The sequence below is a fragment of the Passer domesticus genome, chromosome 2 (assembly GCF_036417665.1).
Source record: "Passer domesticus isolate bPasDom1 chromosome 2, bPasDom1.hap1, whole genome shotgun sequence".
NCBI lineage: Eukaryota > Metazoa > Chordata > Aves > Passeriformes > Passeridae > Passer > Passer domesticus.
In genome coordinates this window covers 34,559,740-34,583,830 of record NC_087475.1, presented here as the reverse complement: position 1 = coordinate 34,583,830, position 24,091 = coordinate 34,559,740, and the positions used below count along the sequence as shown (strand labels likewise).

General features: G+C 40.7%; 1 long non-coding RNA gene across 2 annotated transcripts in view; it reads right to left on the bottom strand.

The window, feature by feature from the left end:
* Positions 1 to 255: 255 nt before the first annotated feature.
* Positions 256 to 24,091, bottom strand: part of LOC135295296 (uncharacterized) — a 36,029-nt gene continuing 12,193 nt past the window's right edge. Inside the window, exons 2-4 of one of the 2 annotated variants that reach the window (XR_010357342.1) lie at positions 16,072 to 16,218; positions 11,854 to 11,967; positions 256 to 428 (exon numbers count right to left, since the gene is read on the bottom strand). This is a non-coding gene — a long non-coding RNA (uncharacterized LOC135295296). Of the gene's footprint in view, positions 429 to 7,525; positions 7,798 to 11,853; positions 11,968 to 16,071; positions 16,219 to 24,091 lie in introns of those variants that run through there. The other variant, XR_010357341.1, reaches the window with a different exon arrangement.

The following is a 24,091-nucleotide window of genomic DNA, read 5'->3' as shown; positions in this document are numbered from 1 at the left end:
TCAGTTTCCTCTTAAAAATATTTCACTAGGAACTCATTACTCCTTTCCATAATGACAGAAAACTCTCTCAATCAACTTCCACATACCCTATTTTCCAAAGAGGATAAAGCCATCTCACCATTTGAGTTCAGCCCTTAATCTTGTTGCTGTCAGCCTGGTATGACTTATACTATGCTACTTCCCGGGAATCACAGCCTACCTGTAGCTAACTTTCCACCACTGAATACAAGCACCCACCTTTTTCTCATGCACACATCTTCATTCAACATTTGTCATTCGCAGCCATGTCATTGTGATGCAGTGAGCCAGGAAATGTGAGCCAGCTTGCTGTTTTGTGCCTCCTTCATCTCCAGGCAACTGTCTTGTGCAAGAAAGACAGCACATCCCCTGTGAGGCTCAGCCCAGCAAAGGTGAGGTTTCAGTGGAAGCTGTAAAAGAGTAGAAAAATGAGGAAGCATACAGCACTGACAATGCCCTGACAACATAGAATTACATAATCATAGAATGGTGTGGGTTGGAAGGAGCTTTACAGATCATCCAGTTCCAACCCCCCTGCCATAGGCAGGTACACCTTCCTCTGACCAGCTTGCTCAGAGCCCCATCCAACCTGGCCTTGAACACTTTCAGGGATGGGGAGTCCACAAGTTCTCTGGACAGTGTGTTGCAGTATCTCACCACCCACAGAGAAAAGAATTTCTTCTTAATATCTAATCTAAACCTACTTTCCTTCAGCTTAAGGTTGTTCCCTCTTGTCCCATTACTATATGCCCTTGTGAAAAATCCCTCTCCTTGTATGCTCCCTTTAAAAAGCAGAGCTGCTGTAAGGTCTCCCCAGAGACTTCTCCAGGCTGAATGATCCCAACTCTCTCAGCCTGTTTTATTAGCAGAGCTGTTCCAACCCTGTGATGAACTTAGTGGCTCTCCTCTTGACTTGTTTCAACAGGTCTAAATATTTCTCAGTTGAGGGCCCCAGGGCTGGACACAGCACTCCAGGTGGGGTCTCAGCAGAGTGGAGTAAAGGGGCAGAATCACCTTCCTTGACCTGGTGCCTCTTTAGGTGAAGCCCAGATGCAGCTGGCTTTCCAGTCTACAACACGTAGCAGTTACTTTCCCTCTAACCTCAAATGAGATGTTAACCTGATTCAGATGGAAACAGAAATTTCATCAAAGAGACAGACAAAGTTTTTATGGGATGTCACAGACAGCATGACTAGTCTACCTTTTTCTGTAGAGAAAAAAGCAAAATAATGCCCAGTTTTTCTTGAAGCAGACCTAGAATATTTCAATATTAATATAGGTGAAATGACTTCAGAGAGACTGTGGTTTTATGCAGGCTGAATTTTCAGATAACCTAGGAAGCCATTGTTGGAGTTGTATCTGTTGTTTCAGAGGCTTGGGAGGGCTGTAGGAATAGATGCTCAGAAATGGCTGTCAGTGAACTGATTGGAGCAGCAAGCATTGCATTAGTGAGCAGCAATTTTTTAAGACATGCTTTGAGTTGTTTCATAATGCAATTTTGCTAAAATAATTTTCTTTCTACTTAAAGTTCTGTAAAGGAAAATTTTAAAATGCATTTTTTTAAAAGAAATTTTGTCATTTTTACTCTTTTCTGTATCCATTACATAGTCATTTACAAGTTGGAAGCTGTATTTTTCTTTTTTTTTTAAGCAGTTCTAAAAAATGGAGTCATGAAATACATGAACAAATGAGAAGCTTCATTGTGCAGGTAATTGAAAAAATATTTTAAAGTCAACTTCTTGTGGCTGATGGCAAGTCTACAGATTGAGAACAAGAAAAACACATTTTGTCTTCAGATCTTTGATTTTACTTATGAAAATTGCCTCTTAGAGTTTCTTTAGTGGTTTATCTAATTAGTTATATTGATTTTATATTTTTATGGTGACAGGGAAGGGAAATCATGGGCTTATGAAGTAATAATGAGCTCAGAAGAGAGGGTTATGTCGTAGTAGATATATATGTAGTTATGTAGCAGTTAGAAGTAATTTATTTCCAACCTCAGTAGAGGATTTCATTTACCTAGAAAATATTCAAGCAGAAAACAGCTCGGGGAGGGCATTAGTGCACACCAAAATCTAGGGTAGATTTGCATACAGTTGAGACAATCAGAAAAGAAGGTCCTTATCACTTTTATGAAATCAAGCCGAATCACCAGAGTACCCCAAACACACAGACTGGCACCGGGCACTCTGTTCTCCTACTTCACAGGGTTTGAAGTAGGTTTCAGTTTCATGTTGCTTATATTGCATCAGACAGCTTCAGAAAACCAGAGAGAAATAAACCACAATGCCACAGTAGTGGAGAATATTTTGCTGTATTTTTTTTCAAAAGACAGTCTCCTGAGCCAGGCATTTGAATCATAAGGACTTCTGGGATGGGATTTTCACTCAGAGATCTCCATTCTTACGTGGATTAAGAGGATTAAAAACCATTAAATGACCATCCTCCAAGTCCCTAAAGCAGATTTGCCTTTTTCTATCCTCCTTCAACTGGGGCAGACTTGGGGGTAACAAAGTACTGCACAAAAGACTCCCTTAGCATGACAAAAGGTGAAACAATCCACTGAACTGCCAATGTACCAGACAATGAAGTCGGTGCAGTCTACTCAGCTCATTTTCATCAGAACAAATGGTATCAAACTTGGCAATGGTATTGTTCTTAAACTTGAACATGGGGCTCTTTTTTTTCCCCTCTTCTTTTTTTTTTTTATTTTTTATTTTCCCATCCAAAGCTCAAGGTGTCATATTAATTATTTAAATCTTCAGAAGATTTCAACTGTATCCTCCAAGGCTCTGCTCAGTGCCAGAAGGTCTCCAATCTGCATTAGCTTTTGTTAATTAGAGCTGAAACAAGGACTTTGATCTCAATGAATATAATAACAAAAAAAAAAAAGCAAAACTTCCTGTGTGATTTATCTTTTACCTATTTTCTGCCTTTACTGTTTTTCCACTCTATTAGACTTTGATTTACCTTGTCTGAGTAACATTAAACAACTCGGGTACAAAAGAACTTAAACAGCTTCAAAAGCCTGACTGAAATGATAGTTAAATGCTACATGAAGTGATGCCGAGTCTTTAAACCTTGAATGAAAATGACACAATTTTACTTTATTTTATTTTATTTTTCGGAAGCAAGGGCTGGCATCAGGGGGGTGGTGGTTTGTACAGCATGGTTGCTTGTCTACTGATGTCAGATATCACAGGTTTTCCTGTTGGGATTGATCTTTCCTCATTAAGAGCCTTGTTTCTAGAGTTATAGTGCTGATAGAACAGAAGGCCAGTGATATTCTGCAAGATGTTCCTCATGCATCAGGCTTGCCCTGAGTTTGTAGCGCTGCTTAGATCCGAGAGGGTCACTGCCAGGGCTTGCCTTGTTAAAATTTTTCTCATTAACATTTATCTTATTGAATAGCTCTGAAAGGCAAATTTTTTTAAGTCCAAAAAGAGAAACCAGCAAATTTTAGTGTCAGATGAGGTCTAGTTGTATATTCACTTGAGCAGGGACTTATCGTTATGGTCCCCTAACATGAAAAAAATAATCAAAGAATATCCGAAAATGCTGCAAATGAAATCTACATCTGAGATTTAGGAGATACATGAGGGTAAATTTTCATTGTGATGGACAAAGAGTTGCGCAGAGAGCCTTCATTAATAACAACACACAGTGCTGAGAATGTGCCCTGTATCTTTTACATAAGGCTAACTACAGAATGGCACAGCCCCAGGAGACTGGTCACTCATGGTTTATCTCATTTTAGGCAGAATAAATTAAAGGATATCTTGTGAATTCTGGGCAGAAAGTAGGAGAGCTGAAGTGAACAATCTCAAAATTAATAGCTAAGAACCCTGATAACCTGCTGGAGGCACCAGCTGAAACAAAGGCTATTTGTCTAGAAAGAAATGGGACTTTTTTTGGGGATGTTTAAAATGGATTCAGAGACATTCAGCCAAGGTCTGGCTTCTTCCAGGGAACCTTGGCAGCCTGGACAATGGTAACACAGACCTATTCTGCTTACAGCATCAATGTGCTTCAGATCTTCAAACAGGCTGATAATTCAACAATAGTAAGGTTCATCCCCTTCCAAAAGCCATGCCACATTTTAAATCAGCATCAAGACCAGGCTGGATGGGTTTTCAAGCAACCTGGTTTAGTGGATACTGCATCAGCCCACAGCAAAGGGAACTCGATGATTTTTAAGGTTCCTTGCAACCCAAACCATTATATTACTCCCACATGCAGGTGTGCCTGGGGTCTCCTTCCCTGTCTTCCCCCACCCTTCATGCCATGATTTCATGATTTCATCATGCCAAATGTTCATGATTTCCAGAGTTTCCCTAAAAGTATGGTGGGAGCCAGTGGCCGTCACTGTGGTATGTAATCTGCCACCTTTCTTGAGCTGTAGTACCCAAGCACAGTTCACATGGTTTTGCTCACAGATGCTGCCTTTTATGGGTCTAAGTCCTCCATCTGACACCATCTTAAGGGATGGGAGCAATGACTGCATATTTTAAGCAAAAAATACTGAAAGCATGTAGGAACCAAGCTGAAGCTCCTGCAGCACCAAGGAATGTCTGAGTACGGGTCCCCGCTCCACACACCTGGGCATCCCATCTCCCTCACTGCCTCTCCTTGCTCTGAGAACATTGGTTCTGATTTTACTTCACTTTCATCTGTCAGCACAGGTTAGTTGAGTCCATGTCAATGCTATCACATGCATATACTGATTGTTCACCCAGACTCTGTCCCTCTCTCTGGGCTCAGAACAAATGCCAGTTGCTGTTCCATGCCCTGCTCCCAAGAGAAGGGGCCATAGTGTCTTCCACACACCAAGCCAAGACATTCCCTTGACAGCCTGTGAGAGAACAAATGTGAGGGAGGGTCAGGCTACCCAGCAGGCTGGGGCTGGGCTGACTGCTGTGGGTCTTAGCAAAAGGTGCATGAGACATTGCCCCCTCACTGCTTGTGAACCAACACCATACTCTGACTGGAAAAGTTCTCAAATAAATACTTGCAGCTGCCTGCTGGCAGAAAGGGTAGGAATTTCAGGAGACTGAATTAACTTCTCCAGTGGTGTTCAAAACTCAGGAGATCCTACCCACTGTCCTTCAGAAAACGTTCCTAGAAACAAACAGTTGAAGTTTCCTTGAGGTTTAGGTTTTGAAGCAAACATCTTTGTTTTTTACCCAAGCATCCTTCCGTTTTTCAGGAGTCAAGCCTGTGCTGACAGGATAAGCAGTGACAGGCCTTGGTGGGTGTAGGAAATGAGGACCAGTAGCTTAAGTTCTAGGCAAAAGAGCAGAGAGGGTCTGTAGAGAGAAGAAAGTAAAGCCATGGAGTAGGAAAATCATCACCTGTCTAGCAGGTGGATATGAGGGCAGCAACACTGCATTCATGAATGACAGAGAAAAGGTTGCTGAAGCAATGGAGACACAACATCAGTTCGATAACAACCAAAGAAAAAATACACATTGACTAATAAAAATACCATCAACTCCCAAATCACTGAGGTTTCTCACAGACCAGAAGACTTCTGTTGTTTTACATGGTCTACTTTTTCTCATTGAAAAAGATAGGTACTTGTCTGTTGACCTTCTAATCTTATATTTTCCCTAAATTATTCTTTGGGGCAAGGAATGGAGAATCATGTTTAATTACTTGACTTCCTTTAGAGACTATCAATTTAAAGGCTTAGTTTCCTATATTTATTCTATCTGAAACCCAGATGATATATCATCTTATTATGACTTTTTACAGCTATTCTTTTAGATGGGCTCTACAGCATTCTCTATTTAATTCAGTACACCTCCAGATAAAACAACAGTGTGTTGCATGTGCACTATTTTATTTGAGAATGAGGTACATGATAATATGTTTCTGTCTGCAGATTGTGTCTGATTTAGCTGACAAAAGATTGCAGCAGTCATTGTGGCCAGAAGCTATTGGAAAGCAGCCAGCATTAATAACAAAATAAATACAAAGCAGAAGCAAGTGATGCCATAAAACGGAAGGACAGTAGGTTACACTTTTCTGCATGAAGTGGCATCACATCATGCATGCAGTGTATTTACCAACAGTGCAGAAAGCAACCTCTGGGTCTGAACTCCCAACACCGCTAAAATGGCCACATTCTAAGGGGGCCCTCTGGGCTCATCATAATCCTGCCTCAGAAAACAAATGCTTTTCATGGTGACAGAAGTCATTGTGGTGATAAGTCAGGAAGAAAGAATGATTTAACAAAAAACCTCTATGTATATGGGATGGTTGCAGAAGCAAAAACAACTTACCCAAAAGGTATTTAACATGAAGATCTGCTATTTTAACTTTTTAACTCTTTTTATTACTGCTACTCATTTAAAACTTTTTTTTTTTTTTTTTTTTTTTTTTTTTTTTTGTAGTGGGAATAGCCTGATGCCTTGAGCCTTGGTAGAGACAAAAGCACAAGCTAAAACTCAGGTTTAAACCTAAGAGGTGGGAAAATGCAGATTTCCTTTTGGATCCCCAGAGCAATGGAAGTCTGGCAGAGCAGTGGATGGACTCCCTCTCCCAGTCCCACTGGGCTTTTATACAGGACAGATTATAAAATTTTATACGGGTGCTGTTATGGGGGAAAGGAAAATGGGAGTCCTATTACTACAAGCCCTAGTGTTGTTACAGGACCTGTTACTGCAGTCGTACCCTCTACTTACACCAAAGGTTTGTAAAACCCAAAGGAGGACAAAAAAAATTATTGTTGTAGTGTGGGTCTAGTACTTTGCATACTTTGAAACTGAAGTAATCTACAAATGTTGTATAGTGCACTGCTGTTATTTAAGTCAGCTACAAATCATATCTTTGGCTGCCAGACTAGAATCACAGAACTGTTAGGCTATAGAGGGACCTCTGGAGATCATCAGGTTCAACTCCCCTGCCAGCAGAGGGTCACCTGCAGCAAGTGACACAGGAACATGTCCAGGTGGGTTCTGAATGTCTCCAGAGAGGGAGACTCCACAGACTCCCTGGGCATCCTGTACCACTGCTCTGCTACCCTCAAATGTAAAGAAGTTTTTCCTCATGTTGAGGTGTAAACTTTTGTGGTTTAGTTTATAGTCATTGCTCCTTGTGCTGTGGCTGGCCACCACTGAAGACAGTCTGGCATCAACATCTTGGCACCCACCTTGGACATATGCATTAATGAGGTCCCCTCTCAGTCTTCTCCAGACTAAACAGGCCCAGCTCCTGCAGGTTCTGCTCATAAGAGACATGCTCCTGTCCCCTAATCATCTTTGTCACCCTCTGGATTCTCCCCAGGAGCTCCATGCCTTTCTTGTACTGAGGAGCGCAGAGCTGGACTCAGCACTCCAGATGGGACCTCTAGGGCCACTAGGGCCAAATAGAAGTGGATGATCACCTCCCTCAACCTGCTGGCCACACTCTTCAGATGTACCCTAGGATACTCCTGGCCCTCCTGGCTGCAAGGCTTTTCTGTAACTTGATTCAGAAGACGTGCATGGTTGCACTCAAACCCGTTTCTTCAAGAAGAAGTTTATATATTTGATTCAAGATGATAGATGAACACATTTCTTTCATTAATGTGACACTACCAAACAAAGTCAAGCAATCACATGTTTTTGCACTCCCCCACGCCTGCTAGAAGGATCCTATCAGCTGCAAGGCTCTCCCAGGATTTTGCTTTAAAATGTTCCTCAGTGCTGGAGGGTGTAACCATTTTCTCTGAAATCCATTTGAACCAGCTTCTCTTCAACCACATCTTTCTGTTTCCATGATAACTGGAGTCGGTGTCTGTTTCAAATAGAGAGCAACACACATCATCAGCATCCTGTCTGTATTTGCGCCTGCAGCATATCATGAAGTCTCCTAGAGGTTTAATGTTGATATGGAGCAGATGCTGGCCTTGTTGGGGCTGTAACTAGTAGCACAATTTGGACCCACTCCTTTACCCTGAGCAGCAATAATCTACTGAATTAGTTATTAATAGCTTTTCATAAGTTTTGAACTGCAATAGCTGCTAGAATTAGGAACCTTCATTGTTCCACAGTTAGCAGCTGTTGGATGTAGTAAGTAAAGATGAAAGAGATAAAATGAAGAGACCATAAGGAGACAAAAGGAGACAAAGTAGTTCATCTTGTAGAATGAAGATCAGCATCAAAATTACCATCAGGACAGCCTGATCACTCCTCAGTGCTTTGGAAGGCTGTGGCAGATGGAAAGCTTGAGGGGTTTGAAAAAGAGCAGTAGCTTGTTAGGTGTTTTTATTGTGGGTACAAACATATAATGGTAACATACACACAATCCAGAACACTCCTGAAAAGAGGAAAGGGAAGGGCAGGAACCACAGCAGTATATTTGTGTTGCCTTGGACAGCAAATTAGTCAATGAGTAGCCTTTAGGTGCTGTTTTTCCTCTCATTTCCAAGCTATGTCATCAAATCAAAACAAATCCCCTTTCATTTGAGCCACATAATGGATTTTATTCATCTTAAGGCAACCTTTCTTTCAAAGTATCCTGCCTACTTGTTGGGCCACTCTGAAGCTAAGAGCTATTCCCTTTCCTGCAGATTAAGCAGCAGCCACTCTGTTACTGTAGGTTGTATGCTTTTTCTTCTCAGATCTCTCTAAAAGTAAAACAGTTTCTCACCTCGACAACTTTTCACCTCAGAAAAGCTTCCTCCTATCCTTTCCTTGCTGTTTTGATCAGTCTGTGTCCCTCAGCTAGCCCAACAGATTCATTATGGCATGTGTCAGTGATCAGTGGAATCAGCTGCCATGGGAACACCTCTGTAGTGTCAGATCTCCCTGAGTGAACCACAATTGCAAGTGCCATTGCTGAAAGAGCTACAATGCTTCTGCACTGGTTCACATTCAGGATGCTGAGCTGTGCCACTCGCACTGGTGATTCCTTTGCTGAGCCTCTGGCCATGCTGGGACAGACATGTTTTGGTACCAAAATGAGTAAAAACATTATTATCACTGTTATCATCTGGCCTAGATACCCTGGAGTTCTCTCAAATGAAATACAAGGCTCTGTAGTGACATCAAAGTTTAAGTCAGTAGACCTAATCACCTCCTTCCCTATGAGTTATTATACACAAGGTGGGAGACACTGGGACTACCAAAGGAGAAATTACCATTCTCCACAAGGGAGGTCTATGAAAGGAAAATACCCTTCAGAGAGTAATTGTTTTGGGTTTTAACACGTGTTTTGCAATGTAAACAATAAATTCCTGGAAATTTTTATTCTGTATAGTCTATATGTGGTACACTTTCAGATGTTCTCAAATTTCTTATTCTTCTGAAGACTGAAGAGATGAGTAAACATATGAAGAAGGGAAGGGAACAAAGCCTGATCAGTAACTTGGTCTATGTAGCCATACATAAAGCTATCAGCTAGCACAGAAAAGGCTAAAAGCATTAGACACACACAGTGTCCCTTCCCAACCAGCCTTTCAACAGGCAAATAATCTCTCACAAAAAAACTGACAGGGAAAATTAGTATTCTGTGTCTGGAAATTCTCTGCAAAGAACAGGAGTTTTCTAGAGTGAGGATTACATGCTTGGAATATATCACTGCACATTTTTATTCTGATACTACCTTGAAATCCAAGTCAAAACCCCTCTTGTGTCAGTTCTAGGAAAACACAGGAGGAAGCTGTGGTCTCTGTCTCAAAGAGGCACTGCTACAATACAACAAAGCAAGGTGGAGCCTACAGGAATTGTTGCATAACTGTTGCATTTTCTCCAAATTCTTTCCATGTTTTCATCACCTTCTAACTTACATACTTTTCAGCAGACACCTCAGCAACAGGACTGTTATGTCTGAGAGAGACACACCCACATTAGACATCTTATTCTTTCCCTTAAAAGTACCCAAATCTCAGAGAGGAACATGAGGTTTATGATAGCCCCAAGTTTCTCATGTAGATCACAGAGAAGTCCTCAAGAAAGCTGGTTTTAATTCATTGACTCGCTTCACTCTTACAGTGCACAGCTCAAATTTATTTAAACAGGAAAACTACCACCTGGAGCATGTGTACAGACTTTTAGGTAAAGTGACTCCAGACTCATGCACTGTCAATGCAAGAATAAAGCTGTGAGAAGGCCAGAGGACAATAAGTGTGCTGCTTTAGGTGTCTACTTAAGTTTAATGAACTGGGATCACAGCATTACAGTGACTGGGCCACTTTTTTTCTAGGTCCAATTTTTATTTTTTTTGTTTGTTTTTTGTTTTTTGTTTGGTTTGGTTTTTTGGGGTTTTTTTGGGGTTTTTTTTTGTTTTTTTGGTTTTTTTTTTTTTTTTTTTTTTGTTTTGTTTTGTTTTGTTTTTTTACACAGAGCCTGCTCTCTTTGGCTTATCCATGTATCCATGAATCCTTTTTCCATGAAAATAAAAAAAAAAGGGACCTGCAATTGACATGATATTTTGTTAAAGACAAAGTAAATTCTCGGTTATTTTTGGCATGTTTTCAGCACTCTACCCCTAATGATCTGTTTCCCTGAGTACTCCCTCCCCTTATAGAAAGATCAGCAGACACCCATCTAGCAAGCTGCTATCCTCCCCACTCGGTCCTCCTGGGTGAAGATCTAGGCCAAGAAGAGAGTGGATTTAATCTATTTTCCTGTACATATTTGAAGTCCTAAGCACATGGAGAGCTCCTCTCCTCTGACATGAAAGAGGCATGTCAATCTTTATCACTTTACTGGATAGAACTACAGAGAGTAAAAAGGCAAGAGGGTCAGAAAATCAGATTATAAGAAATCGTGCTGAAGGCAAAGTAGAGCCCCTTAAGAGAAGCAAATATGGTCCATTCATTTTCCTTAGTCCTATGAGCCTTTCTTCTCACTTTTGCCAAAGTATGCATTTTGTATTTGCTGCTTAACAACTCTCACACCATTGCTTCCCCAAGTCATCCATCCCCACACCCCTCTCTTGCCCATCCTGTCACCTCTGAATAAGGCTGCATATTTAAACGTTGCCTTTGCATGTGCTTTTGTTTGTGTTTTTGGAAGGGGTGATTAGCTGCACTGGAAAGATCAATTATTCCTTTATTGGATGTTCTTATCCAAGAGTTCATTTAACCTGTTTTGAATGTGTTGCTGACTCAGAGGAATTAAGCTGGAAGATAGCCAAGGACTGAACAGAAAGTTAAGACACAATGAAGTTAATAGGCTCTCATTGGTTGCTATTGTTAGAAATAGACTTAAAAACAAAAACAAACGCACATGCAAGTCTGGTTTCCTGTGTGGTAAGCTGAGTGCTTTACAGGGACTTCCATTATGTCATGATTCATTATTTCCTTCTCTCAGTCTAAATGGAGCCTGAAAGTAGAATTAATAGCTAAAGGATCTTCATTAAATAGGCTCTTCTGAAAAGTAGCTGATGAGGATAGTGTCTTTAATGGAAGGGTTCTCATTTTAGCACTCTTTCTTTATTTATAGAGTACTGTACCTGCACACAGAAGTTTAAAACATCTCACTTTTGAAAAACTCTTATGCAGATAGAGATAATATAGTTCAGTGGTAATTAAGTAGGCCCCTATAGGAGCAACAGTGACAACAGAACAAAAATCGGGAAGTTGGTGTTTCTTCAGACTTGTAGAGCAGTTCCAAAAAACCCAACAGAGAAGATCCCTTCCATGATGGGAAAATTATTTAGAGAGTTTTACATTCTGCATTAAATTCTTTTCCTATAAGGAATCAGACATGATCTCTTCATCCGGGAGGGTTACAGTCTACTTGTAATAACATTTAGGCTTTTTTTTTTTTGTAGGTCAAAGGTACAGCACTTCCTACAAGTACTTCAGACCATATGGATGACTGTCTGGGAACGATTCATACTCACCTCTGCTTCCACTTAAGGTTGAGACCCTAGGGTGGGTTCTTCATCTCATCAACAGGATTTTCAGTTGCCTCCCATTTGGAAATTCATCGGTCAGAGGTGGAAGGCAGAGGGAAGCTGAAAGCAACAGAATATGCCACCATCACAGCTGAGACGCATCTTGTTTTTCCTCTGCAGCCAGCTGACAATTACCCCATTTTATCAGATGGCCTGTATGCTGCACAAGCCCAAGCACTGTGCTCCTAATTAGCCTCTTGCCAATTATAAAGTAGTAAAGGTTACTAAATGCATTTGTTTCAAAAGCTCATCTCCAAAAAGTGCCTTTCTGCATGCCACTTCTCAGAATCCATATTTTCAGCTTCTGCATTGTGGTTTGTCTAAAATATTTGCAACCTTTTTCTCCCTCTCTTTGAAAAGAGCGGGTCGCACTTAATCACAATGCATTTTCTCTCATTGTTGTCTGCCTCAGTCAAGCCCATGTTACGAAGCACTGCTGGCTTAGCATGGTAAATAAAGCAAGGTTTGGTTGCTTTTGTGCCACCAGTCATCAACCCACCTTTCAGCCCCAGTCAAGCAGTTGTGAGTGAACTAAGGATACAGAAGATTATCTTGCAAGACATTTGGCCAGCCTTGCTTTCTTTTGGAAAATTAGTTTTGCTTGTTGGATGTGCCAGTTCCCTACTCTAGGACCCATCTCTACAAGGAAATCTTTTAATTACCTTTTCCCCCCAAATGACAGCTTTCACCACTGGAGTTGAGTTCTTGGACATTAGCAATTGAATAGGAAGCCTTCATACTGTATATCATTTTAATCTTTCATGTTTAAGTAAGCCAGATGGCTTATTATTACAAGCTCTGTTTCAAAAAGGCACAAACTTTCTATCAGAGGATTTGTAAGATGATAGTAAAAAAGGGAGATTTTGCATCACACAAAATAGCCTGAATTTTAATTGCACATCATAGTTTGGCAGCAATTTTCCCGTAATTACCATTCCTGCTAAATGAATAGGTGGATTAAATGGATAACTAAAATGGCATTGAAACTTCCTAGAATGGAGATTTATCCTCTAATGTATGGAATAGCTAAGTAAAGTTGTCAGTTGCTCGGGTGTAATTCACACAGTTTTAACGTTTCTCCTCAGCAGAGGACCTGCTTTACTAGCAGTAAAACCTTACCTATTATTGGTTAGGCTTTTTTTGCTATTGCTATTTTATCCCAGCATTTCAGATATGTCAGATGTCGTTTAGCATCTTACACAGAGTAGCTTTTGATCTATGAAGTTGAAAAATAAAAGCATTTGGGCCTTGGCTGCATTCCTTCCAAATGCTTAAGAGTATCATTCCTGTTCTTCCTACTGGGAGTTTAATCCCACAGTCATTTATCCTTATAGCATAGCTTCTGTATCCAGACATGTATGTCATCACAAAAAAAGACAAAAAATATAGCTTGGATGTGTTGTGCCTCTCCTGTGCATGAGCAATGGCAACCTGGAAATCCTTGTGTTTCAAACACATTCAGAAACAGGCTAATGTTGCCACATCAAGTGAGGAATGATGGAATCGTTACTGAGAACACTGGGATGTCAGAACATATTCTTGTTCAAATGTATAAGGACTTTGTAAAGAGTATTGAAAAGACCAAATACAATTTAAAATGTGGATTTGTGGAACTATGTTATATATAATAGTCCTAACCAAATATCATGTGATGAATAAAAAATGCTAGTATTATTCAGCTTTATTATTTTATTATTCAACTTTTTTGTTTTAACCCCTCTATATCTAGGATCCATCCTGCATCATTTGAATTCAAGAAAAAAAATCAGAACTCTTTAATTTCTCTTACACAAGACCAATCTTATGCTGTTCAGGCAATTGTGTAGGTGCCCTAAGGTCTCTTTTAATATTATTTACATTTTATGCATAGCTTCTTGCCACTGCCAAAGTGGGGTAAAGGGCATTACATGTCAAAGGGAATGAGGCCGTTTGACAGAATGACAGTCACTGACTGTCACTGAGCTTGTGATACATGGTGTGCAGAGGCAGGTGTGACAGCAGTACTGAGCTGCCGGTCTGAGACATTAAGTTCTTCTTTCACTGAGAAGATGTGACAGTGCTGATACGTTCACACACATGAAGTTCATATCTTAATCATGATGGTGCCATTCAGTGGCATTCATCCCACTTAATATTACCTGTACATAGGCCAGCTGAAGCAGCTGTGTGAACACCCTCTAGAGTAAACAGAGGGTCAATACCTCGAGCCTTGGTAGTGGACATCTTTTTTAGGATATGATGAATCATCCTGGGCTGGACACTGAGTATAGATGCTGTCTAGAGACTGCCACAGACTAGTTCCCTATGCCATAAGTAGTCAAAACAGCAAGAAAGCCAGACATAGGTCATAGAAGCTGGGTTATTTTAGAACTCCAAATGGTTTGGAGTCTTTTACTCCTTTTATAACTACAATCAGTTCACAAAGGAATACATACACTTCTCTCAGCTGAAAATCAGTGAGCAGTAACAGTGAAGTCAACCCCTATTTTTTGGTAAATATTTGTAAATATTACTTGTGCTGAGCATCTGCCATTCAACAACTCAGTTTTACTTTAGGGAAAGGGGGATAAGGAGTTAGTAGAAAATGACATGCACAGTTAAAATACTTGGCTGAACGAGATTTTAGCAGATCTTCTGAGGGACTCAATGTGGCTTCTCTACCACATCCTGATAATTTCGGAGTGTCTGAACTAATTAAAGCCTGTTTGACAGAGCAGGAGATAGTAGCCTCAAAGTTATTGTGTTGCTGCCACTGCCACAGAAGATGGTGGTCAGGCAGAAGACAGAAAACTAAACCACCATTCCCAGAGAGAGCAAGGCTGGGATGGGATGGGTAGCAGCTGAAAATGGGGACCCCTCCAGGACACACAGCACAGAGCAGGGACCAGCTGGGATTTATTTGGCTTGCAAGGAGCTAGGGAAGTCCCACGCCAGGCTAGGAGTCAGTCTGTGCCTCCGAGCAAACCCTCACCCTCTCTCACCATCAGCTTTTCTTATCAGTATCTGTCAGTCACTCCGGATAATCCCAAACTGAGCTCCAAAGAAATCAGCTCAGGATGGACATCACTGTAACCAAAGCATTGCAGAAAAAAGGTAAAATAAACTAATAGTCTTTTCTCTTTTCTTTTCTTTTCTTTTCTTTTCTTTTCTTTTCTTTTCTTTTCTTTTCTTTTCTTTTCTTTTCTTTTCTTTTCTTTTCTTTTCTTTTCTCAAAGCAGTCCATAAAGTAATTTTAAAAAATGGACTGACAATACTTTTTTTTTTCCTAGTAACAAAGTTATTAATGTGGTACGTCATACCCAATGTTAACAAATTGCGTGAGCCACCAATCTGAAAAGGTCGTGGCTATAGTCTCACAACTTGTGTTGTAGCTTTCTAAGGACTCATTCTGCTTAAAAAAATAATTGATCACAGAAGTGGCTTAAACAGTCAAAAGTTTAATGTTAATGTTGGCAAGCCATTCAAAAGTGAAATGAAAACTTTTAACAAAGTGTTTGAAATTAGGTAGTTAATACTCTCAACTGCCCAAGACCTATTTTCTTAAGATATTTAAGTGATGCTGAAGTCTATTATACATATTAACAAAGAGTTTATGTCACTCAGAGTAGGTGCTTTCCAAGTGAGATACAGCACTGTATAGTGAAGCCCATTACTGCACCTCTGGGAACAATGACACTAGCAGAGATTTCAGCTCCAGATTTCTGCTCTTTCCAGACAGGAGCCCCGGCTTTAACACGATCGTGTCACTGAAGAGGCAAAGCTCTCTGAAGCTAACAAATCTGGGAGCAGACCCTTTCCAATGTTATCCAGTATTGTCATTGCACAGAGTGGTGGCAAAGATTAGCTGCTCTCCACCACAGCTGCATTTTCCTGGTGTGCCATCCACTGCCTGTGTGATGGGAGTGTTGCCTGCATGTGGCGTCACTGCTCCTGCAAATGTGCTGGGGCTACTTTGCAATGCTTTTAAAATATGTCAAAAATAGCACCTAAAATACTCACTACACCTGACTCAGAATATGAGTTGATCTGGGACTTATCCTGCAAATCTCAATGTGGAAAACAAAACCAACAGAAAAACCCCAAACACGACTCCTTTTTGAAACCCTGTACAAAGTAGATTAGATCTTTTGAAAGCACGCTGATCTTCTGGATCCACTGACTCACTGGCTTGGCTTGTCAGGCCAGGGCTTAAGTCTGTGTCCAGATTATGTGCTATTTGGAAACTGATACAGTTAATGAATGCAATTCCTCTTCTGTATGTGCAGTTGTGCCAGGAGTAACCCTGTTATGTGGTCATGTTGGTAGAAAGTCCTGTAATAACAAGATGTGAAAATTCAGAACACTCTTCAAAGAAGCAGAACAATTAGAATTTGAGCTTTTTGGGGCTAGAAATACATATCGTTTGCAAATCAGAGAACCCACAATTTCTTGAAAATACCTATTAAAATAGTTTTGTTAAAACCAACTAAATATCATCCCTGTTGTATTTACAGTCCAAAAATCCAACTGTCCAAGTGTTTTAAACTGCCAGGCATCACAAGGTTTGCTGAGTGCTATCCACACAAAACCTATAGCAATTCCAACCCTCTATCAGTGCATGGTAACCAAAGATTAAAATTAACTGGTGGTGATCAATAAAAAAAAGTCCACCAATCTGTAATATTTTCGTTGTCCAATTAGAAAGTAATGAATTGCAACTGTACCATGAGAAAGAATTAAATCTGATTTTTTAAAAAATCACTCCTGATACTTTATATTATTGACAGTAGTTTAGATAAAAGAACTTGAGGGGTGTCCTTTCTTTTAAGCATATATGGGGTTTTTAAATAAAATTATTTATTTTCTATGTTCTCCCCTAAAAAACAAATATCCAACTCTTCCTACATATGTGAATAGAGTACAAATTGACACACAAGCTGTGACTCTCTCAGAAATAGAATTATTGTTGAAGAAGATATTGGGCAAAACAAGTTTTTACAAATTAAGTACCCACATGGAGTATTTGCCCAACCCATTTCAAAGCCAGACTTAAATGCCAAGTGATCTGCTTCTAAATGCATTTTAGTGTCAACACCAGATAAAAAAAAAAGTTTCTGCTCATAGTGAATTGTGAATTAAGATGACCAGAAAGGCTCTGATAGAGTTGGCAATATTCTTCCCAGGAGCTCAGAAGTTAGCAATGAAAGTCCAGATGTCCAATGCCTGCTTCTCACGTCTGTGTGTCCCCCAGCAGAGTCTTGCAGGGATTGCTTTTTTCTACAGCTGGTGGGCATGGAGAGGGGAATGACACAGAGCCAAAGCAAAAAGGGAGTGCTCAGGCTCTTGCAGTGAGTCAGTGTCCTCATGGCCATTGTAAGCACAGCACAAAGAGGCAAACAAAACCCTCTGTGTCCTGGTTAGCAAAGGCAGCCCAAGTCACAGCCCTCACCGGCCACCAGCACCGGGACAAGCTCTGGGGTTGGAGGTGTGCATTTCATGTGCCAACAGGCAGGCAGAAGATGCTCCCCAAACAGCCCAGAATTTGACAGAAAATGGACTTTTTTTTTTTTTTTTTTTTTTGTAGAAATCAGTACAGCCTGGCCTGTTAAGGGACAAGTTAAATAAATCTTTCAAGGGCACACTGTAGAAGTTACTTTTTCAGCAACCAACCTTTGTGGAAATCCTGCACCAAACCCTATCTATCTTGATAATGCAGAGTATCTACAGCTGAAAGCAGTTTAACAACTGCAAAACAACTGGTTGCTGAAGGGGAAAAAAAACTGTAATAAAAATAAAGGAGGCTTTAGGGAACAGCAATCATTTTCAAACATTGTAATAGTTAAACCATTTTAACCTTACATCCATTACTTGCAAACAAATGTGACATTATGAATCAATTGCAGTTATGTTGTTAATAGACTTTATTAATATCAAGGAAAAATAATATACAGAGTATCCTCAATGGATGTATAACTACCCTCTCAAATGGAGTTTCCTGATATTTTAAATGAATGGTGGGGTTTATTTTGGCAGCAGCATCACATAACTAATGCTTCATATTACACACAAAAATTATTTTGGTGCCATTCCTTAAATGAAATGTTTCATTTCAATAAAAGCTTGTAATTGTAACACTTAAATGCTATCATTAATAGCAAAAAGAAAGTTCTCCCAGCAACATTAAAGAGTGAACTTCCCCACTCTTTCCTCTATTACAGCCAATGTCTTTTTATTGTCTTTTTTCATCTCTATTTTACTTTATCTGCCAAACTACTTTGCATTTCAAGACATTTCCACTCACCTTGAGTTCTTGGTTCAAAAAGAAACAATAAAGTTTAATCTTTTCACTTGACAATGATGTATGGGTCTGCTGAAAAACACTTTTCAGGTATTATCATTAAAAAGTCTCTCTTTTTTTAGTTTCTCTTCAACTCTTGATACACAGAGAAATACAAGATATAACACACACAAGGGTTTTTACTAAAGCTCCTAATAATACCACTTAATTAGAAACCAAAGCTCACTAATGTTCCTTCTGAGAGCTCCTCAGAATAGTCTTTCTCTGACTTTAGTCATTTCTCTTCAGCTAAACATTGTCTAATGACTTTATTAGTGATTTCAAAGGCTAGCAAAGGCTACCACTCCACTCTTTTTTTCCCAGATTACATCTTGTTGGTCAGGGAATTTGCTGAGCTCGACCATCACACAACTGGTTTGAATTAGGAATTTTTTTTCCCCCTCTCTTGCAGTTAGCTACTTATTAGCATTTGTCAAAACAAAGGGAAAACGCAGCCTCTGAATGTTTAATATTGTTCAGCATTCTCTGAGAAACACAGACAGTGAAAATACACCAATTGTTCCCTTCTCTGGAACGTACAGTACTGCTGAAACCCCACTGGGGTTACTTAAACTAAATGCATTAACTTAATCAGACTGATCATACAACTGTGTTAAAGTTATTTAAGTTTTTGTATTTTCATAAAAGCTTTGGAAAGAATTCTTAAAATGTATGATTCGTTATGCAGGAGCCATTCATGAGCCTGCCAGCCAATGCAAACATACTGCCTCACCAAATAAATGAAAACTGCTTGACTGATAATAAAAAAGGTTTGGGTGGTATTTTTTTTCCCTAAGAAAACTGGCACTTAAATGTATAATATTACCAATTCTATTTCCATATATTTACCAAATCTGGAGGCATCTATTAACAAGAAGGTAAACACCAATTCAACTGAAGGCTCTCAAACTTGCATCCAACTATACAAAATTAAAATACTCAAAGGATGAGAGCTTGGTTTCTCGAGTGGAATGATTTCCCTAAGAACATAAAGAGGATTACATTCATGCAGTTCTTATGCTGAAAGTCACTGCTTTATCCCAAATAAAAAGGCAAAGTCTGATGCTGAAGAAAAAGAGGGACTGTGGAAGGAGCTATGTTAATTATATTAAAAAGAAGATTTTGTTTTTACAGCCCCTCAAATGTGAGCTGTGGATATATCACTTCAGCAGAATCATACATTCCATTCTGCACAGCACTGGAGCTGAACTCCCTCTCTCTCACTCATTTACTATTCAGAAACACTTAAGAAATTATTACCACATGTCCAGGAGTCACTCATGATGATGACCACTAATGCCATTCCTCTTGTTACAGTATTAACTCAAAATATACCACTGTTGTCTTTGATTAGCACGAGCAAAGCTAAGAACAAAGACATACCACTGACATAATGACAGTTTTATGGCTCCCGTCTGAAAAAAACTGTGCTTATTAGCATTCAAAATATAAAACACTCTCTTCAATACTTCAGTGTAAAACGACGTAATCTTCTTTTTGCTGAGAAACCTCAAAACCACTGACAAGTTACTTATTTCCTGCAACACACATCTGGGGTGCTTGCTAAATATGGAAATTAAAATATCAGGTAATCAGGGCCAAAGAAATATTCCTCCTGTAGGCTCAGGACAAACCCTTTCTTCGGGACCAACTGTCTCCCCAAAACAACTCACAGGAAGATATTCAATTGCCTCACTGCAAAGCCTCTACAAGTGTCTCCACCAGAGGAACCAACCCAGGAACTCAAACCCACCAGACCCACCTGGAAACAGATCTGCCTTTTGGCTTCTTAATGTGCATTACAAAAGAGGACTCATTCAGTTTACTTCTGTAAAGTTGTCCCCTCCTTTCCCTCCTCTGGAAGAAGAAGACTTACAGATTTCTCACCAGGTCCCTCTGAAGTCCAGATCAATAACTCCTTTATAAAATGTTTCCTTTAAGCATGACAGAAGCTGTTATTTATTTGCTTTAAAGTGTTTAAGCTAATGAGGTATGAGCACATCTGCAATAACTAAAAATAACACGCACCTCATTGATATTAATTAGCTGACTGGACTTCCATCCAGAGATACTTAGCTCCTTTCTTTATTCCTTTGCTCTGTGAAGAGATGGACCAGAAGGGTGGGAAGATCATATTTCAGAGTCGAGGCCCGTAGCCAAGAATACTCAATTTCTGGTCCCCAGATGTTTCTGCACAGGGAGCCCCATCCCCTCGCTGCCACACGCAGACATCTCCCACAGTTGTCCTAGGGAGTTATGTGCATGCAACTGCAAAGCTCAGCAGGGCCTGGAGTCTGCTGGTAAGAACGTCAGCATGAGTGCAGCACCATTGTGGTGCCACAGTGGCTCATCACAGAACCTGCACAGGGCTGCAGGGATCAAAACAAACATAGCGGGTTGCATAAAATAAACAGAAAAGAGAAGGCAGCCACCAAAAAAGAGATTTTGCATGTTTCTCACAGATAATGCCAACCAGAAGGAAGCCTCATCTTGCACTTGTCTGGGTTTGCAAATTGAAGATGTACCATGTGCAAAACCTCTGTGAGCGGAGCGGCTGATGCTTGAATAAAGTAGTGCTACACTTGACCTCTCCTGCCAGTCCTAACAGAGAGGCAATCAGTCATTTCTAAATAAAATCACTACTGTCAGTGAAGAAAGCCAAAATTTCTTCAATCACTTGTGTGTTCTGCCATCAAGTGAAAGAAGTTAGACAGTGTGCTAACTGCTATCTTCAGTAAACCATACAAAAGCAAAACTCCTTTATGAATTAGTTTGTGGTGTGAGAAACTGGAAGAAGTATGGTGAGTTGGTGTGGCAGTGATGGTGGCAGTAGGGAAAGTGCTTCCTACATGAGTACTGCACCTTGGGCGTCCTGTTCCTTGAGCTTTTGGGGAAAAAATGGGATTATGGGGTTCCTAATTCTTTTGGGGCAGGAAGGGCTGTTTCTTCTAAAAGCTATTGGGAATGCCATGTAAATGCAGACTCCAGAGCTAAGATTTTAACAACTCCTTTTGGCTCAACAGGTAGGTAGTGAGCAGGACAGCTGCTGGAGAGAGATGGGAGAATGGGAGGGGAAAAACTTCTGAGAGTACGAGGATTCAGAAGGGCTTTTCTTACCAAACAGAGAGAAAGCCAGACTGTGGGAAGCAAAGCAGAGTACATCAACTTGCTCTAGCAGATCTGCTTTAGGTCTCATCATGAGACCAAAGAGGGCATGACTGTCGCAAAACACCTTCAGAAGAGCATCAGCCACCCTCTGAAGCTGGGAACAGCCCATGTTTCCACAGGGTGCAAACAGTAGGTATCCATCAGACAAGACAGCAGAAAGGTGCTGGGGTTCTCCAGTGCACCTGGGCAAGCAGGCAGTGCTCTGACAGCTCAATTAGCAAAAAAAAAAAAAGTACCTTTGCTCCTCAGCAGACCTATTCAGTCTGAATAAGCCTGGGTGTTACTCTGACAAGCAGGCTGCCCAGAGCCTGCTGCTCTGCTTCTTTCTGTGGCAGAAGTGGGCTTGTTTGAGGATATATCCACAAGAATTTTTAAAATAACATTCTGCTTATGAATAAAGCCAGTGAGGAGTCCACAGTCAGAGGAATCAATAACCTAATTAGTAATTAGTGCTAATTAGAGATTTATTAGTTCAAGCTACTCATAAATGTTCAAGTAATGCAAAGCCACTCATGAGAATACCAATACAGCATTTAGTTAAAACAAAATACCATGTGTACTGCTCCCCAGGATTTGAGCTTTCATTACCACAGGCTCCAGTCTCTCTTCCAAACAGAAAAGACACTAATGAATGGTATACAGATTGTGTGTGAGAAGAACATCAGTTTTTATTCAGCAAGATGAGAGAGACTTAAACCAGAATTAAAGATAAATTACATGCGAGGGATCAAGTTTTGCTCTCATTTACACTGATGTAAATCTGGAGTTGCTCTGTTAACTTCAGTTGTGTTGATTTCGATGATTGCATATTTATATTAATGATACTGAGCAAATACTAAAAGCAGTGGGGGAAAAAAAAGACTAGCATTTTTTCTTTAGCAGACTCTAAGTGTCATCTGCTGCCTGGAATTTAACAGAGATCAGTAACTGAATTTTTGTAGTTGAAATGTTTGCATATGTCAGTTTTAATGAGTCCAACAACTTGGGTTTGAATGTACAGAGCCATTTAAAAAGTTTCAATTCAGTGTACAGACACATTATCTTATATATCCAATTTTGCTAGAAAACGGTTACACTTTTGGACACCCATAATCTTCTGTACCTGGTATATTGGAGCATCTGTGGAGGCAGCAATGACAGTTCTTTGAAAAGACAGCTTCTGAAAAAAACACCACCATTAAAAAAATAAAGGAACAAAAACCCAAGAAAGAAAAATAAAGGCAATATGGTTAGAAATAAGACATCTCGGAAGAAACCAGCAGATTAAAATAAATTCCAAAAGAAACAAAAGTAAACCCAGGAAGATCAAAACAGACAAGTCAATATGCTGAAGGTTTCAGTCAAATCAAGGAGTGACACTGGCACACAGAGGGAGGCTGTTGATGTTGGATGAGATGCTGGGCTTGCAGACAAGGTAGGATGGACACCACACCCTTTGCTGCAGCTTCCCAACTCCAGCAGAGACGGACCTGCTGGATGGGATGGAGCTGCTGGCAGGCGGGGTCTCTGCCCTACACATGCTGTGCTGCACTAATCTGCCCATACAGATGTCTCAGCTGCTCTCATGCAGACCAGATGTCCCCAGGTGCTACACACTGGCTGATTAATCCCCCCAGGAAGGTCACCTGGCACTTCTGTGGGCAGTGCTCCTCTGGGAAATCCGGAAATCCATGTGGGAGTATGCTTGAAAAGCTGGGATGCTGCTGGTTCCATGGAGACACAAGGTTGGGCCTGTTTAAATAAGATCCCACACAGACACAGGTTTTTCCCTATCTCTGGCACATGATTTCACTGTCTGCAGTTGTTTGCACGTATGTTTTCCACGTATGGTTCAAGCTCTCCCAGGGAGACATTATCTCGAGGAGAGACCATGGGGGTTGAATCAGCATCAGGGCTACCTGCTATGTTCTGAGCCATCCAGCAAAATTCTGTATGCAAACACTAGGAAACAACAGCTCTCGTATCTTGTGAACCCACTTCTCTTCCATTTTCAGTCATACAGATCACCACTAATTGGTGTCCCTCCACCAAACCAGCAGCGCTTACCAGCAGTGTTAGGATAGTACACTGAGAAGAAGATAATGATCCTCAGTGTTGTGATGCACCCAAAATATGGAGGAAAAGCAGACCCACAGTGGTCAGGTTGATTTAACTTGGGGACCCCACAATTTCCCCAAGCATTGTTCTGGCAACAAGAAACATCATCCCTCAATCTGCTCAGCCTAGCAAGGAGGCTCAAGCAGCTTTCCCCATTTGCCCCAGCCATGGCAGAAAGAGTTGCCATCCAGGGACGTGCCCTTCCCAGCACCTCTCTGCCCTAAGCAGCACCTCACAGGCAGCAGCAGACAACCTGCACCTACACCTCTGGCCCGGGCTGCCAGCAGATACTGCAGACCATTCCCCTGTGTGGCCTCTCCCTCCTCTGCAAAAAATCCCCCACAAGCTAGGTTCCACCCACAGGCCACCAGGAGAGCCCAGATTTTTGCAGTGTATCTAGACACCTAACCATAGGCAGCTTGTGGGATTGCTGATATGAGATTTTCCTGTGAGTTTAGTGGCTAGATATTTTTGAAACCCCCACTAGGTCAGTCTCCCGAGGCTAGAAGATACCTTTAAAACCCTGTCCCATATGACTAGCAGCTGTGCAAGAAACATCACCAAATATTGTGGAGCCCATCCCTGATGGTTACAGCTCACTTT